Here is a 14,637-nt window from a genome sequence, read left to right as displayed (position 1 = left end):
AAGGTTATGATATCATGCTATAAGTAGTGATGTTTGGCATTCAGCAATAGGTTAAACAAGCCAAGAACATGGGACTATAAGAAAAAAACAACAAAAAAGAAAAATCAAAGAGAAGGAAAAGGGAGAATAGGATCAAAATTCAGAAAGCATATGGTCTTCTTCCTCTTCTTTGACAGGAAATAAAAGTGATGAATGAGCAGGAAAAATGTCAATAGCAAACACTCAAGAATATGACCTTGAAATGTGCCTTTATGTTGTTTCTTTGAAATGTTTAACTTTTTTGTAATTAAATGAAGTATTTAGAGTCACTGCTAGACATTCCATCATTATCAAAATGCCTATTATGTCTTACACAAACGTCTATTTAAGCATTTTTAGCTTAAAAATATGAAATCCTTTCTGTAATTTTCTGCCTTTTTTTCAGTTTCAAATATCATTCTTTCAATAAAATTATCTTCCAATAATTTTGAAGTTATTAATCACCATTATTTATTCATCTTATATTATGCCTACCAGCCACTTCATGTATATTATTTCACTTAAATCTTATGAAATCAACCCAAGATTGATATTACTTTTATTTCATAGCTACAGAAATTGAAATTCAAATTTTGTCCATTACAATAGACTAGCTGCGGCAAAAGACAGTGTGAATTTACCCGAATGACTTAACTATCTTTTTATAAATTTGTAAAATGTGAAGAATCATAGAACACATCTTAAAAGGATTATTGTGAAATCAAGGAGGAGAAAGTTAGTTAAACTGGTAGACAAACTGCAATAGGACTTGTCAAGTCAAAACCTACAATTATTCTTTTGGATAGTTTCTTTTTCTCGAAAGTGGCAATTTAACTTAAAGTTGTTAAAGAAACCCAATCTTTGAGGTAGGTTAAACGTTCTCTTCCAGCCCTTCCTCTTTCCAACTTTCCCAAGAAGCATATTTTAGACAGAGGAAGAGACCAAACCAATGACTGCACAATTACCATTATCTCTAGCACTATTCGTTGTCAAATAACTAAATGCTGGTTTGAAGAACTAAGTAATTGGAGAAATCAAAAATGAAAGGAATTACTTATAAATGATTTGAAAAAAAATCCTTATTTTTAATGTCTTTTGGTGCTGTTTTCTATGCCCTTCCTCCTATGGTGTCAATTTTATTTTTTTCTGTAAAGTGATTTGGTTAGTGAGTCTAATCTCCAACAGTGCACTACCTCCTTCTCCCAAAAAGGCCTCAGTTGAAAAATGGCTCAACACTTTCACTGCAAATTCACAGTGAGGATCTCCTATTCTCCCTGCATTCGGCCAGACTCTTCTCTTTTTGCCTGCTTTCCTCTCCCATGCATGGGTTACACAACTCTCTGGAATATCTAGACAGAGCTACCCCACACCTGACTCCTAGGTCAGGCTACAGAGTACTTCGGATACAGCAAGTCACGACCCATCTGAAACGACAGATCTACCTGCCTTTTGGCTTTCTTCCTTGGTCAAAACTAAAATCCGAAGTGGAGTGCCCCGAGCGATAGAGAAATTGCCTATAGCTTTGACAGCCTCTCGGAGCATGCTCAGTCGGTCTCTAGGCACCGGGAGGCGGCTCCCCCCCACCACCCCCCGGGCCGGCCTCCACCGCAGTCTCTCCGGCCCCCACCCCCGGCGCGCGCTCCTCCGCACCCACAAGGGCGTTCAGCAGCAGCCGCGCCTCCCCTTCCCGCCGCCGCCTCCTTTTCCGCTGGCTGTGGCGGGCGAGGACACGTCAGGGGCCATAAATAAATAAATAATTCCATTCACCCGTTGACAGCAAGGCGAACCGGCTGGGGCTTGCGGGGAACAGAGAGCTGCAGCGCCCACCCTGCGCCAGAGACCAGATAAAGTAAGTACAGCTGGGGAGGGAGGGGGGCGGAGGAGGAGGACGAGGAGGCGGCGCAGGCGAAGAGGAGCGAAAGCCCGCGTCTGCGACCCGAGCTGCCCGCGGAGCCGCACGCGTGTGTGCAAATAATGGCCAGCCTGTGACAAACGTGCCAACGCAGAATTGGCCAGCGAGCCCTTATATAGACAAAAAACCCCGAAGCGGCCGCGGGAGGAGAGCTCGCGTCAGCCAGTGAGCGCCGACAGCGGCCCGGGAGCTGCTGGGGGTGTGCGGGGTCCCGGGCAAGGAACGCCCCGCGTGCTTTCGGCCAGGAGGTACCCACGCTCTCGGCTTTTACACCTAGACTCAGCGTGGCGCGGTGCACCCCAGTCTCCCTGGCTCACGAGACTCGGAGGGCTGCTTGCGTGCGGCGTGTCTCTAGTGCGCGCCCTGCCAGCATCCGGCCCCCGAACCCCCTAGGGTAGCGTGGCTTCATTGCCACAGAAGTTGGAGGTGGGGGTGGTGAGAGTGTGTGTAGGGAACGTCTTCTCTTTGAGCAGATGATCAGGACAGGAAGAGGCTGCGAGGGGAAGACGAAATACCGGGGGATTGGGGCGTGGTGGTTGTCTTTCTTCATTTTTGGTCCCCAGGAAGGATGGCAGGGGTGGAAGCAGATGGAAAAGTGTATGCGGGCGAGGCCTGAGCCCAGGCAGAAACGGAGCGCTGACTTGGCAAGGGTTCAGGAGGGCCTGTGCCTGCTGGGCTGCCTGGGCTACTGCACCACACTGGGGGCACTAGGCCCGGTCAGGTGGCGCCACAGGCTGCGAGCCCGCTCACGTGCGAGCCCGCTCACGTGCGAACTGTTTTCCCAACGGATGCTGCATGGCAGCTCCCTTCTCTACCCGCTTTTCTCCTCTACTTCCGCGAAAACGATTGCAGACTGCCTTGGAAAGGGCGGTCGTGCCCAATACCACTTTCCCGGTAGGGCTGAGGAGGGACTTTTGTAGTTCCAATTCCAGGGAAATTAAAATTTTACACACACACACACACACACACACACACACACACACACACACACACGAGAGACATAGAAGAGGAAATGAGGAGTGGTTTCTCTATAATTGTTTTTTGATTGCCTTTCCCGGAGAAATAAGTAGGACTAGGCTGCGTTGCGTTAGGGCTGGTTAGTGGCATTAGGACAGCTGTTATTTCATGTCCTTCTTCCCTCTTGGGTCCCAAAGGAGACACAGAAGAAGAATAAAATAGCGGGCAGTGATGAAGGTGATGTGAAAATACTGGACCAGAGGAAGGAGTGACTACTGGATGCCATTTCCTGTCACCCCATGCTTCATGGCTAACCCCAGTCTAAACTCAGAGGGTTGCCAACTTTCCACAGACAGGTTAGCTTGAATGTGTTGTGTCACTGGAACCACAAGCACTAAGTATGCATTTGGTGGAGTGTGGCTGAAAAATGAGAGTTGGGTGGGGACTGGAGAGGGCAAATGAGGATTGAGCAAAGTGACTAATATTTAGCCCCGGTGAAGCAATCCTAACTCCAGCTTCTACTTCTAACTGAGCACATTACATTTAAAGCAATCCAAGTGAGGGACTGAATGATCTCAGTGGAAAGGAAAGATTATAACCATAAGAAACTCAGTGTATTGTGTAACAACTTACAAAGTCAGAAACTATTTTTTGTAAATACATCAACAGTTTGCAGTTACATATTACATTTTTTCCCCCAAGGCATGTTTTAATATTAAGTGATCTGAAATTTTAACACCTGTTTCCCAAAGTTCAAATTAGTGTATCCTTCTATAAATGCTCATTTTATTTCTAGACATTCATTTGCTCTTTGATAATGTCTGGCTTATATTTTTGGCTTTGAGCTCTTTTAAAGGGAAGGAGAGAAACATTACCTAAAGAAACCTCCCTTGTCTAGAGTCATATTCCTGGATCATGGATCTGAAATAAAAGGCATCTCCAGAATTTGATTTTAATTCTGTATTCATTCACCAAACATTTTTGAGACATTCACATGGAAAAAGGGAATTAACTTTAGAACAGATTGGTTCTGCACTTTTGTAAGGTTGAGTAGTTGTTTAACAATCAGGGCTTTACCTTTTTCTTATCTATAAAATGAGATTGGTGGTACCCACTCTGAAATGCTATTGGGAAGAATAAAGTGTGTGGTAAACACCTAGAATTTAGACAGGCTATATTTGAGCTCCTATAATCAGTCTAGACACCCTACCAGGGTTACCAAGATGAATGAGGCTGGAATTCTGTTCTCAAGAAGTTCTCATATAGGCAGTCATCCAGGTTAATCTTTTCTTGTATCCCATTTGCCTTTTAGTCCCCCCCTTTTTTTTTCTCCTCTTGATGGAAGAAACATATATCCCAAATAACTTGAAAGGAACTCCGCAGTTGTAAGAAATGTTGGTAAGATCTGCTAAAAGGCAAATTTGAGAAGAGTGTCTTTTCTCAGGAACCTGTATTCAGCCCGTTTTTTGTTCATTAATAGTGAATAAAAACAGGTAATGAAGGATTTTTCTTCATGTTAGGAGGGGAGGATGATCCTTCTCTGAAGACTATCTTTGTCAATGAATTGGTTTCCATCATTTGAGAGAAGAGTTTGAGCTGCAGTTTCTACTACACCTTGGACAAACCAATCCACTCACTCCTAAGAGTATGAAGTAACTGTAGTACATAACGACTATAATGACAACTCTGTAATGCTCACCATATTCCAGGCACTGTGCTACTACTGTCTGATAGCATGTAACAACCCTGTGAGGTAGATCTATCCATATCCATATTTACAGAACAAAGAATTTAGGCCCAGAAAGTTTCATAGTTTATTCAGCTGGTACACCTAGTAAGTGGCTGGGCTGGGACAAGCAATCCATGCGATCTATTTGGCTTTAACCACTATGTAATATAGCTTCTGCCTTGTGTGAAGCTAAATAAGAGCAAAGATCTTACCTGTTGTTTTCTCCATAGGCCAGTACAGTGTCTGGCATATCATGGTTCAGAACAACTGATTATAGAAAGAAGGAAAGAGGGAGGGAGGCCGAACTGGAGGAAAGTGGGGAGAGGAGGAAATAAAAATTAGCAAACCAAGTGTCTCCTGCCTTCAACTCTGAATCTGGCAGGAAATCCGGCATGAACTCTGCCATGAGAACAGAATTTTTGAGGCTCTTTTGAGGATTCCTTTTCCTTGTCTTGCATCTAATCATCTAGTTTATGATGCTCGTTTGTGCAAAATAGGAAAATACTCTCTTTGGTCTGACAGATTAGCAAAAGGTGCCCATGAAGTGCAAACATCAAAGAGTGACCTACTCAAGGTGGTCAGGAAAAAAGAAAAAAAGAAGATTAAAGAAAGAAAGAAATTAAAAGGGCAGACCGTAATGCAGGGGCACTGGATTTAAATTTTAGTTAAGCCACTGACTGGCTTTGTCTTATGCAGTGTTGTGGTAGTACTTGTATGGTTGTTCTGAACACCAAAGAACATAACAAAGCTGTTTCCTACTGTATCTGATAAATGGAGTGGCATGCAGCAAAGAGTAATTACATTCTTTTATTGCTCTTTGTTCCTCTCCTCCCTCCAGCCCATCCCAAATAAAAAGTATCCTCCTGGTTTCCACATCTTGAAGCAATCTGTGTTCATCTGAACTACTTCGTAACTTGATCTAGGCTTCTCTTAGGCTGATTCTTACATTATTACCTTGAATTACAATTATTTGGGAAGGCATCCTATCTCTCTTCCTGGGCTACATGGTCCTTGAGAGTAGATAGTATATCTGATTCATCTGGGAACCCCTGTTTAGCTGGTACTTGGGACAGGATAGGGCAGAGGAGGTGCTCTGAAGTCCAACCTGTCTGGGTTTTGATCTTAGCTTTGCCACTTGCAAACAAAGACAAGTTGCTAAACCTCTTTAAGTCTCAGTTTCTTCATGTGTAAAAATAGAATAATAACCAATTTTATATGTTGGTTGTAAACATTGAATGAGATAATATCTGTGAAATAGCACTGTGCTGAGCACATGCATAGAAATAACTCAGTAACTAGTGTTAGATATTAAATATTTGACTTTACACGTTTTAGTTTGTCACGAGCATCACTGGCTTATTTTTAGCAGATTTTTGGAAACTCTGAAATGCCGAACTTGCCATTAGATGGCACAACAAAGTTGAATTGCATAATAAACTATTAAGTGGACTCCCCTTGAGAGGTCATCCTGGTTTGTCCCAGGCTTTCTCAAAACTGTTTGGATGAAAGTGATTAAGAAATACTTTGGGAAACAACTGCACACTAGTTCTCAGTGAATAATGGATTTTTTTTTTTTAACTTGTGAAAAAGCTTCATTTTCTCAGTTGCTCCTTTAAATGGTGACTCCAGGGACCAAGTCTACCTCTATGAGAGATCCAGCTGTTTAAAATCATAATTTGAGAGACTAACTTAAAATGAACCATTGTTGAGAGGAATAAATAATACTTACCACATGTATTTGGTAATTAGTAAATAAGTAGAGGGTCTGTGCATTTAGATATCAACTATAATCATTAAAAATATAGGAGAAAATTAAACAAATTGGAGTTGACTATAATAAAACTAGTCCAGCTGGAGCTGGACTAACTGGGACTTAGGTGCATCATGGACAATTTCAACATATTCACAAATATCAGTGTTGATAAATCAAGCAAATATTTTTAGAAATAATTTTTCGGACCTAATACTAAAAGTCCTGCAAATGTTTACATTAATATTCATTGAAGTCTCAAAGGACCTCATGAAAATCCTATGGGACAATTGAACGACAGCTACAAGATACCAGCTTAAAGGTACTTCCATTAAAGGTTTTGTGCAGTTATGATAGTTCTACAAAAATGTCTATGTGGTTCAATTATAGAGTCTGGTGATTAGTTTTATATAATATTTGGCACTAAAATAGCAACTTTCAATAGAAAATATTTTGTGTAAGTGGTGAACACAAATGAAATGTTTGTTTGGATAAATAAAGATCTATATAAAATGTTGGTATTTTGTAGAAAGAATTTTATTACAAGCATTTGCTGTTTCTCCACCTAGCACAATATGTATCATTATTGATTAGTCAATATCTCTAATCAGATGTTTATTGAAGCTAATATGTAAAAGAATGGTACTTTATACAAAGCAGCTGCCCTAGTATGTAATTAACTTGAAGAGCTGTGTCTTTTGTAACTAGATTAGATAAGAATACATGATAAAACTACAAAGCATACATTTGATAAGTTTCAAAGGGATGTTACTATTTATCTCGTTTTAAAAATGATTTTCAAAAATTCTAGGATTTGAAGTTCCATCAATTCTCAAATATATGAAAGGCAAATTCAGTGATAAATAGCAGTCGGTGACAGTATTTTTCAACAGGTGGGATTATTGGCATTTGGAGTGGGACACTTCTTCATTGTGTAGGACTGTCCCTTTCATTGCAGAGCATTGGGTGCCTGTGACCTTTCGTAGTAAATTTGGGCTGCGATAACAAACTATAGACTAGGTAGCTTATGAACAATGGAAATTTATTTCTCACAGTTCTAGAGGCTGGAAGTCTGAGATCAGGGTGCTGGTGTGGTGCAGGTGTTGGTGAAGGCTTCTTGTGGGTTATAGACTGCTGATTTCTTATATCTTCACATGGTGCGATGAGAGTGAGAACTCTCTTTTATAAGGGTGCTAATCGCATTCATGAGAGTTCCATCCTCATGACCTACTTAACTCCCCAAATCCCCACATCTTAATACCACTCCTTTGGGGATTAGGATTTCAACATGAATTTTGGAGGCACACATTAGGTCCATAACAATTATCTATCTCTGTTTTCTGTAAGTCAGTGGCTTTCCCTTAGTCACTGTAACAGTCAAAAATGCCTGTCTACATTTTAAGATACCTGTGGTGGAATGGTGATCGATATGGCTGAAAACTATTGGCCAATAAGATCAAATTGAGATTGTTTAAAAAATTATGTGGGATCAGAGTACTTTCAAAGTTCTCTCAAAATTATTTTGCCTTTCATTAAAGGATGAAAATAATACCCTTGTATTAAAATATTTTGTTTTGAAACAATGAGTTCTTTATTAGTAAGGCATAACAACTGTTAACTTTAATAATCAGAGCATCATTGACCTCCTAGACTCCAAATTATTTGCTTTGGACTGTCAATAAACTTTGGCAGTGTTATGCCTAATGCTTCTTGAACTTCTGTTTTGGCTTTCTTGTGTTGTTTATTTTGTTACTTCTCTCACTGCTCATTTACTGCTGCTTCTCCAGCTCGCCTTTCACCTCCTATTCAATATAAGTATGTGTTCCCCAGTTTCTGTTTTGGGCTTTTTTTTGTTGTTGCTGAGATAGAGTTTCGCAGCGACACCCAGATTGAATGCAATGAGGTGAACTCAGCTCACTGCAGCTGCCACCTCCTGAGTTCAAGTGATTCTCCTGCCCCAGCCTCCTGAGTAGCTGGGACTACAGGCGCCCACCACCACGCCTGGCTAATTTTTTGTATTTTTAGTAGAGATGGGGTTTCACCATTTGGCCAGGCTGATCTCAAACTCCTGACATCAACTGATCTGCCTGCCTTGGCCCCCCACAGTGCTGGGATTATACGCATGAGCCACTGAGCCTGGCCGGGCTTTTCTTTAGCCTGCATTCTGTTGATTGACAAAGCTTATCTGCTCTTGACCTCTGCTTTCACCTCAGTAGGAATAACTCCCAAGCCATTTGCTGCAGTCCTGACCTGCCCTCAACTTTTAGGCATTTCCAGACATTTCTAGATGTTTGCAGGACAGCTTCTCTTTACTGTGCCTTTGATACTTCCAGTATCCTGTGATCTCTTCCTTCCTTTTTGTCTTCTTTCTTTCTGTCGCCCTCATTCTTCATATTGCTCTCAGCAGTATTCTAACCTAGAAGCTTTTGAGACCGCCCTTTCTCTGGACTTGTGTACATCTGAAATAATTTTTTAAAATTATTTCCTTTTATTCTGTTGTTGCCAGAGGTTTCAGGTGCTTTTGACATACTACCTGCAGTCATGTAATAGTCTCTTAGTGGGTATTCCCACCTCTGGTCTCTCACCCTACCAGTTAATTCTGTACATGGTATCAGATACTCTCACTGAAGCACACCTCAGTTAACTAACACTCCCACCACCTAGGTCCAAGGACTGACATTTCAGTACCTGCATGACGTAATTCCAAACAGCTGTTTCATGTTCATCTCCCACTACCATCATACTCAACTCAAATTGAACTGTCCCCATGCCTTGTCCATTCTCATTCTACTTCCTACTGCCAAATCTTTGGTCATACTGTTCTTTTATCTTGAAATGAATCTAACTTCCTAGTATTTCCGTTTCTAGCTCTAACCTCACCTTCTAAACTGAACTGAAACACCACATTCAAATTTTCCTCTGATGCCTCTGGATAGGTGGAATAATTTTCCTAAAATTTCAGGAACATTGTGTTTACAATGTCTTATTTGTTCTTAACATTCTATTATAGTTGATTTTATATAAGTATTCAGTTTCTGAATATTCTATAAAGTGGTAGATGTCGGGAATAATAATGTATTCATATTTACGTCATCTTTAGCATTTTGGTGGATTATAGAGTTGCAAGAAACTTGGAAGACATCTGTTTCCACTTTTATGTATTGTTTTCATTATGTTCAATAAACCACCATCTATTAAGTGTACACACTGAGGAAGACTGTTCCTTTAAAGGCAGTCCTACTTGTGACTGAAATTTTCTTGCTTCTACCTAGAGTCTTTGTTCAGCTTCCTGGGGCCATGTGCAATGAATCCCTTTCCTGTTTGAATGACATACTATACCTATGTGGTGACAGTTCACATGTCTTTTGTTTTCTCTATCAATTTAACATATTCAGTTTTTCTTCCTGTTTTTTGTATGTGACCTGGTTAAGTTCTTTATTTAAGGCTGCTCTATCATGGATTATTTCAAGTTTAGGAAAGTCCATAAATGCATAGAATACTTCAAGGATAACAATGGTTTTCAATGTAAATATTGGAACTATTGTTCATGATGTAACTTCAGGTGAAATCAGAGTGGGAAATCAAGGTATACATAGAGATCTACCTCTGGGAGAATCCCATAGTTATCTCAGGGCTGAACTTTCCTGTCTGTGCCCACAGTTTAATTAATAAATAAATGAATAAACCACTGGAGGATGATAGGAAAGCTCACTTTAACTTTTGATTATAATTAGAAATTAGCCACTCAGTACAATTATACTGTTTTATAGATTAATGCCCTAAGTAGTAAAACAACAAATATGTCTTTTGTGTATAATAAGTGAATTTAAAGACATTGGACCAAATAAGTGGCTATTAAGTAAAGTTATGAAGATAAGCTTTAAGTAAGAATACCTTACATTTGTTGAACATTTCTATATGTCAGGTATCATTTTAATACCTTACATGTTTTAATTAATTTAATCCTCAAAACCTTATGAGGAAGCATTATGGTTATCCTTATTTTACAGATGGGCAGAGTAGAGAACAAAGGTGATGTGTTTTGCCCAAGGTTACACATCTTGTCATTGGAAGGGTCTGGATTTTAATCTGTTGAACACAATGTACCTTTTCAATAGTATTAATTTAAAGTATTTCATGCTGCAGTAAATTTTAAGATATTCTTGGGGGGAAAATTCTGATAATTTTTTTTTTCTTTTTTGAGATGGAGTCTTGTTCTGTCGCCCAGGCTGGAATGCAGTGGCCCGATCTCAGCTCACTGCAAGCTCCGCCTCCTGGGTTCATGCCATTCTCCTGCCTCAGCCTCCCGTGTAGCTGGGACTACAGGCGCCCACCACCACGACTGGCTAATTTTTGTTTCTGTATTTTTAGTAGAGAACGGGGTTTCACTGTGTTAGCCAGGATGGTATTGATCTCCTGCCTTTTGATCCTCCCGCCTTGGCCTCTCAAAGTGCTGGGATTACAGGCAAAGTCTGATAAATATTTTTTAAAATGGAGGCTAGTCAGGTATAATGAGTTTGGGTCTGTTACAGCACAAAGTCAACAGGAATGATAAGGCTTCCTTACTATTTGAAGGAGTTACCTGGAACCAAGCTAGGAAGCTTAGAGAAAGTAACAACCTCTTACGGATTCAAGGAGGCTGGAGAACCAGTAGGGACCAAAGGAACAGTAAATCCAGAATGTCATTCCTGTAACTCAGTTTGCAAGGTTGTAGGGATAGAATGTGTGAGAGGTGGCAAGACTCCCATGGAAGCCCTGTGCTGTGGGTATCAGTGAGTGCATGAATAGAGTAGGGTCTGGAGAATTCTCATAGATGGGTATATATCAAATTCACAGTGAAGTGGGATTTTGAATAAAGCCTCTGACATATTTTAAGCCATAGAATGCAATACTTTAACAACTATTTATTCCCCTGCTGTGTTCTAGACACTATTTTGGATGTTAGAGAAATGGCTGTAAATAGAACAGGTAAGTCATTTTTAGTCTTGAGTTACCCAGATATCAAACATATCTCAAAGCAAGGTTAAGCAATTCATGTCCTTGAGCCAATTTTTTTTGTAGACCTCTCATGTCATCTTCTCTATGTAGTCAGTCTTATTTTGTAGTTATCTCTTTTTTCTCTTCTCCTTTTTTTTCAATCTCAGTGTCACATGTCAGATCAGAGACTTTGAAGACAGATAGATATACCTCAATGAAATTTCAGCTAAGCTATTTCTAAGCTGTTTGACCAAAATCAAGATATGTAACTTTTAGAGCCCAGTTTTCTCATTTTGGAAATAATAAAATTTATTCTATGAGTTGTTGGAGAAATAATGTAGGTAGCCAATAAATGATAATCATAATAATGTAATTTTTATCTCTACCTTTATTTTTGGCATATATTGAGGCAGAACTTCTTTACTCCTGAGGCATCTGTTCTGTGCAGAAGTATTTATGAGTTATAATATTGGTACTCCCAGCATGACCCAAGTAGGAAGGTCAGAAAATAAACAAATATTAAAATAATATGGATCTTTTCAAGATAGATAAAATTCTAGTTTCTGGCACATATATGAGGAGATTCAAGTGCTGATGTTGATGCTGCAAAAATGTTTCAGTGGTGACATTTTCACTTAGCTATAAAGTTAGTAATACCAGTTGGGAATACAACCTAAGGGAATTTTAAGATGGAAATTCCATTTAGACGTGTTAGCACACATAAGCACATTTGAAAACTACCGCAAAGAGCAAGACAATAATCATTCTGTTATAATGACTTAGAGATATTTGTTCCAATTAAAACATATGCCAACATAATTATTGATGTCATTTAAGTGTCTTCTGTGTGTTTTCTGTTTTATATATAGTATTTTGAATCCTCATATTGTCATGTAGGATAGATTATATTCATTTACAGGTAGGGAGAATAAGGACTCAGCAAGATGAGGCTGGCCATTCTAGCACCCCAAGAGTCAATGCCTCAGCCAGTGTTTCAGTACAGGTAAGATGCTAATGACAGCTAGATCTCGGCTCTCATACCTTACATAAATTCAAGTCAGTAAATAATTAAGCATTGCTATATGAAGTACTCTGCAAAAATACCTGGACAAATGAGTATAAGATATCTTTTCTGACTGTCATCCTCCAAAGGAGACTGAAATTTTAGAGAGATTGTGTGTGTGTGTGTGTGTGTGTGTGTGTGTGTATATATGTGTATATATATGATTTTAAGGCGATACTAAATATATGTGTATATATGTGTGTGTGTATATATATGTGTGTGTGTGTATATATATCCTCTTTATCCAATAGCATCCAGAAATGGACTCTTACAATGAAAAACTTTTTGAACTAGAACACAGTTAGGAATGTACTTTCAGAAGTTTATATAAATGAATATCCCAATTTGTTCTATCATGTGACTTAATTCTTTTCTATTCAAAGCATTGTGCCATTTAAAAAATGTATATATATACACACACATACACACACACACTAATTAAAGCCACAACCCAGAGTAGGATAAGTGTCAAAATTAATGATAGAGAACATGATTTTCTAGGACAGAGGTTGACAAAGTGTAGCCCCTTGGGCCAAATCCAGACCACTGCCTGATTTTGTAAATAAAGTGTTTTTGGAATATATCCACACCTGTTTGTTTTCCTGTTTTTTGTGGCTGCCTTCCTGCTGCCGGGAAAAGTTGATTAGTTGTGACTTAGCCTGCAAAACCTAACATTTTTACTATCTCGCACTTTAGAGAAAAAAAAATATTTATTGAATCCTGCTCTAGAATTTCAGAAGATACTTTGCTTTCTGATGGAGGAATCAAAGAAGGCATTAATGAAACAAGTGAAATTTATTTTGGAGCTGAGAGATGGGTAGTCTTTAGTTAAGAGAGGAGCTTGTCATAGTAAGTGCCACAGAACTCAAAATCAAAAGTACACTGATAGATAAGTCTGCTGAAGAATAAGGATCATATTATTGTATATAATTTATACAATGCTATAACCATTTGTCTATGAATTTTTTTTGTAAGTATCTGGAACACTGATTCTTAAACTCGATGAAACATTTGAATCAACTAATTACTTAAAAGTTATATTTTACTCAATAATCTGTAAGGCTAAAATATAATCCATATGGAAAGTCACTGATCTATGTCTCTATTTTCGTAACATGAAGAAATGCTGGATATAACACTAATGTTTTTTTCTAATCACTATTTATAATAAATACTAGATACTGAGCATACAACTAAGTACCAACAGTGTCCCCAGAGCTTTTCATGCCTTATCTCATTAAAAACTTGCAGTAGCCAAATGAGGTAGATGTTATTATTTCCATTTTTGTAACAGAGAATACTAGGAAACAGATGTATCAAGCAATTTACATAAGTCTACAAAACTAGTAAGTAGATCTTCTTTATCCAATAGCATCCAGAAATGGACTCTTAAAATGAAAACCTTTTTGAGCTAGAACATAGTTAGGAATGTACTTTTAGAAGTTTATATAAATGAATATCCCAATTTGTTCTATTATGTGGCTTCTTTTCTATTCAAAGCATTGTGCCATTTTTTAAAAAGTTGAGTTAGCTCTTAGTACAAATGGCTCTGCAAATTTTTATTGAATATACTGATTTTTCATGGAACTATAACGTTCTGCATCCTCTCTGTTTCTTTGTCACTTTCTGTCCACAACTCTTTTTCTCTTTACCTTGCCTCTTAACATTCAGTCATTTGTAATTTTCTCCTTTTCCTGTAGTATCAGTTCATAATATTCATATAGGTCCTCATTATCCATTACCTGTTGCACAGTGTCTTTGATGTAGCAGTAAAGTGCTTGAAAGCATTTTCATAAAGTAGTGACAGCTTCCAGAAGGAAAAGAAAGAATCAGTGCAACTTCCTACCAGCTTCTTGTTCTGAACTGAAAAAGGGGCAGAAACTGCAGAATTGTTGAATATCACTAATGGATATGACAAACTAATAAGTAGATAGGAAAAGGTGAATGATTCAGAGGAAGCCACAGATAATCGAAGAAAATGTAAGTCTGTATTCCCTGTAGGCCACATTAGCTAGCATTTGTGTGAAAGTAACCTGGCCTCTTGTGCCATGGGGAGAGCATTAATTGAACACAGTAATATCCTGGTACAGGAGGATTTATAGACATCAGATCTAAGGCTCATATACAATTATTTCCTTTTTACCATTAAATTTCTAAGTAATATATGCTGTTAATTTAAGAAAAAAATACTTCTATGAGGAAATGTGTATTTTTATTTGTTTTCATTTTAT

The 14,637-nt window shown here is 38.8% G+C and overlaps 1 protein-coding gene across 2 annotated transcripts in view; it reads left to right on the top strand.

Annotated features, from left to right (window-relative positions):
- Positions 1 to 1,561: 1,561 nt before the first annotated feature.
- Positions 1,562 to 14,637, top strand: part of SLC16A7 (solute carrier family 16 (monocarboxylate transporter), member 7) — a 170,411-nt gene continuing 157,335 nt past the window's right edge. The window contains exon 1 of one of the 2 annotated variants that reach the window (XM_011969866.1): positions 1,562 to 1,867. The gene's annotated coding sequence lies outside the window, so the exon portion shown is untranslated. The remainder of the gene's footprint in view (positions 1,868 to 14,637) is intronic. The other variant, XM_011969868.1, reaches the window with a different exon arrangement.

Source organism: Mandrillus leucophaeus, unplaced genomic scaffold, assembly GCF_000951045.1.
Source record: "Mandrillus leucophaeus isolate KB7577 unplaced genomic scaffold, Mleu.le_1.0 Scaffold917, whole genome shotgun sequence".
NCBI classification, from domain to species: domain Eukaryota; kingdom Metazoa; phylum Chordata; class Mammalia; order Primates; family Cercopithecidae; genus Mandrillus; species Mandrillus leucophaeus.
The sequence above is the reverse complement of the archived record's forward strand: the minus strand, read 5'-3'. Positions and strand labels throughout refer to the sequence as shown.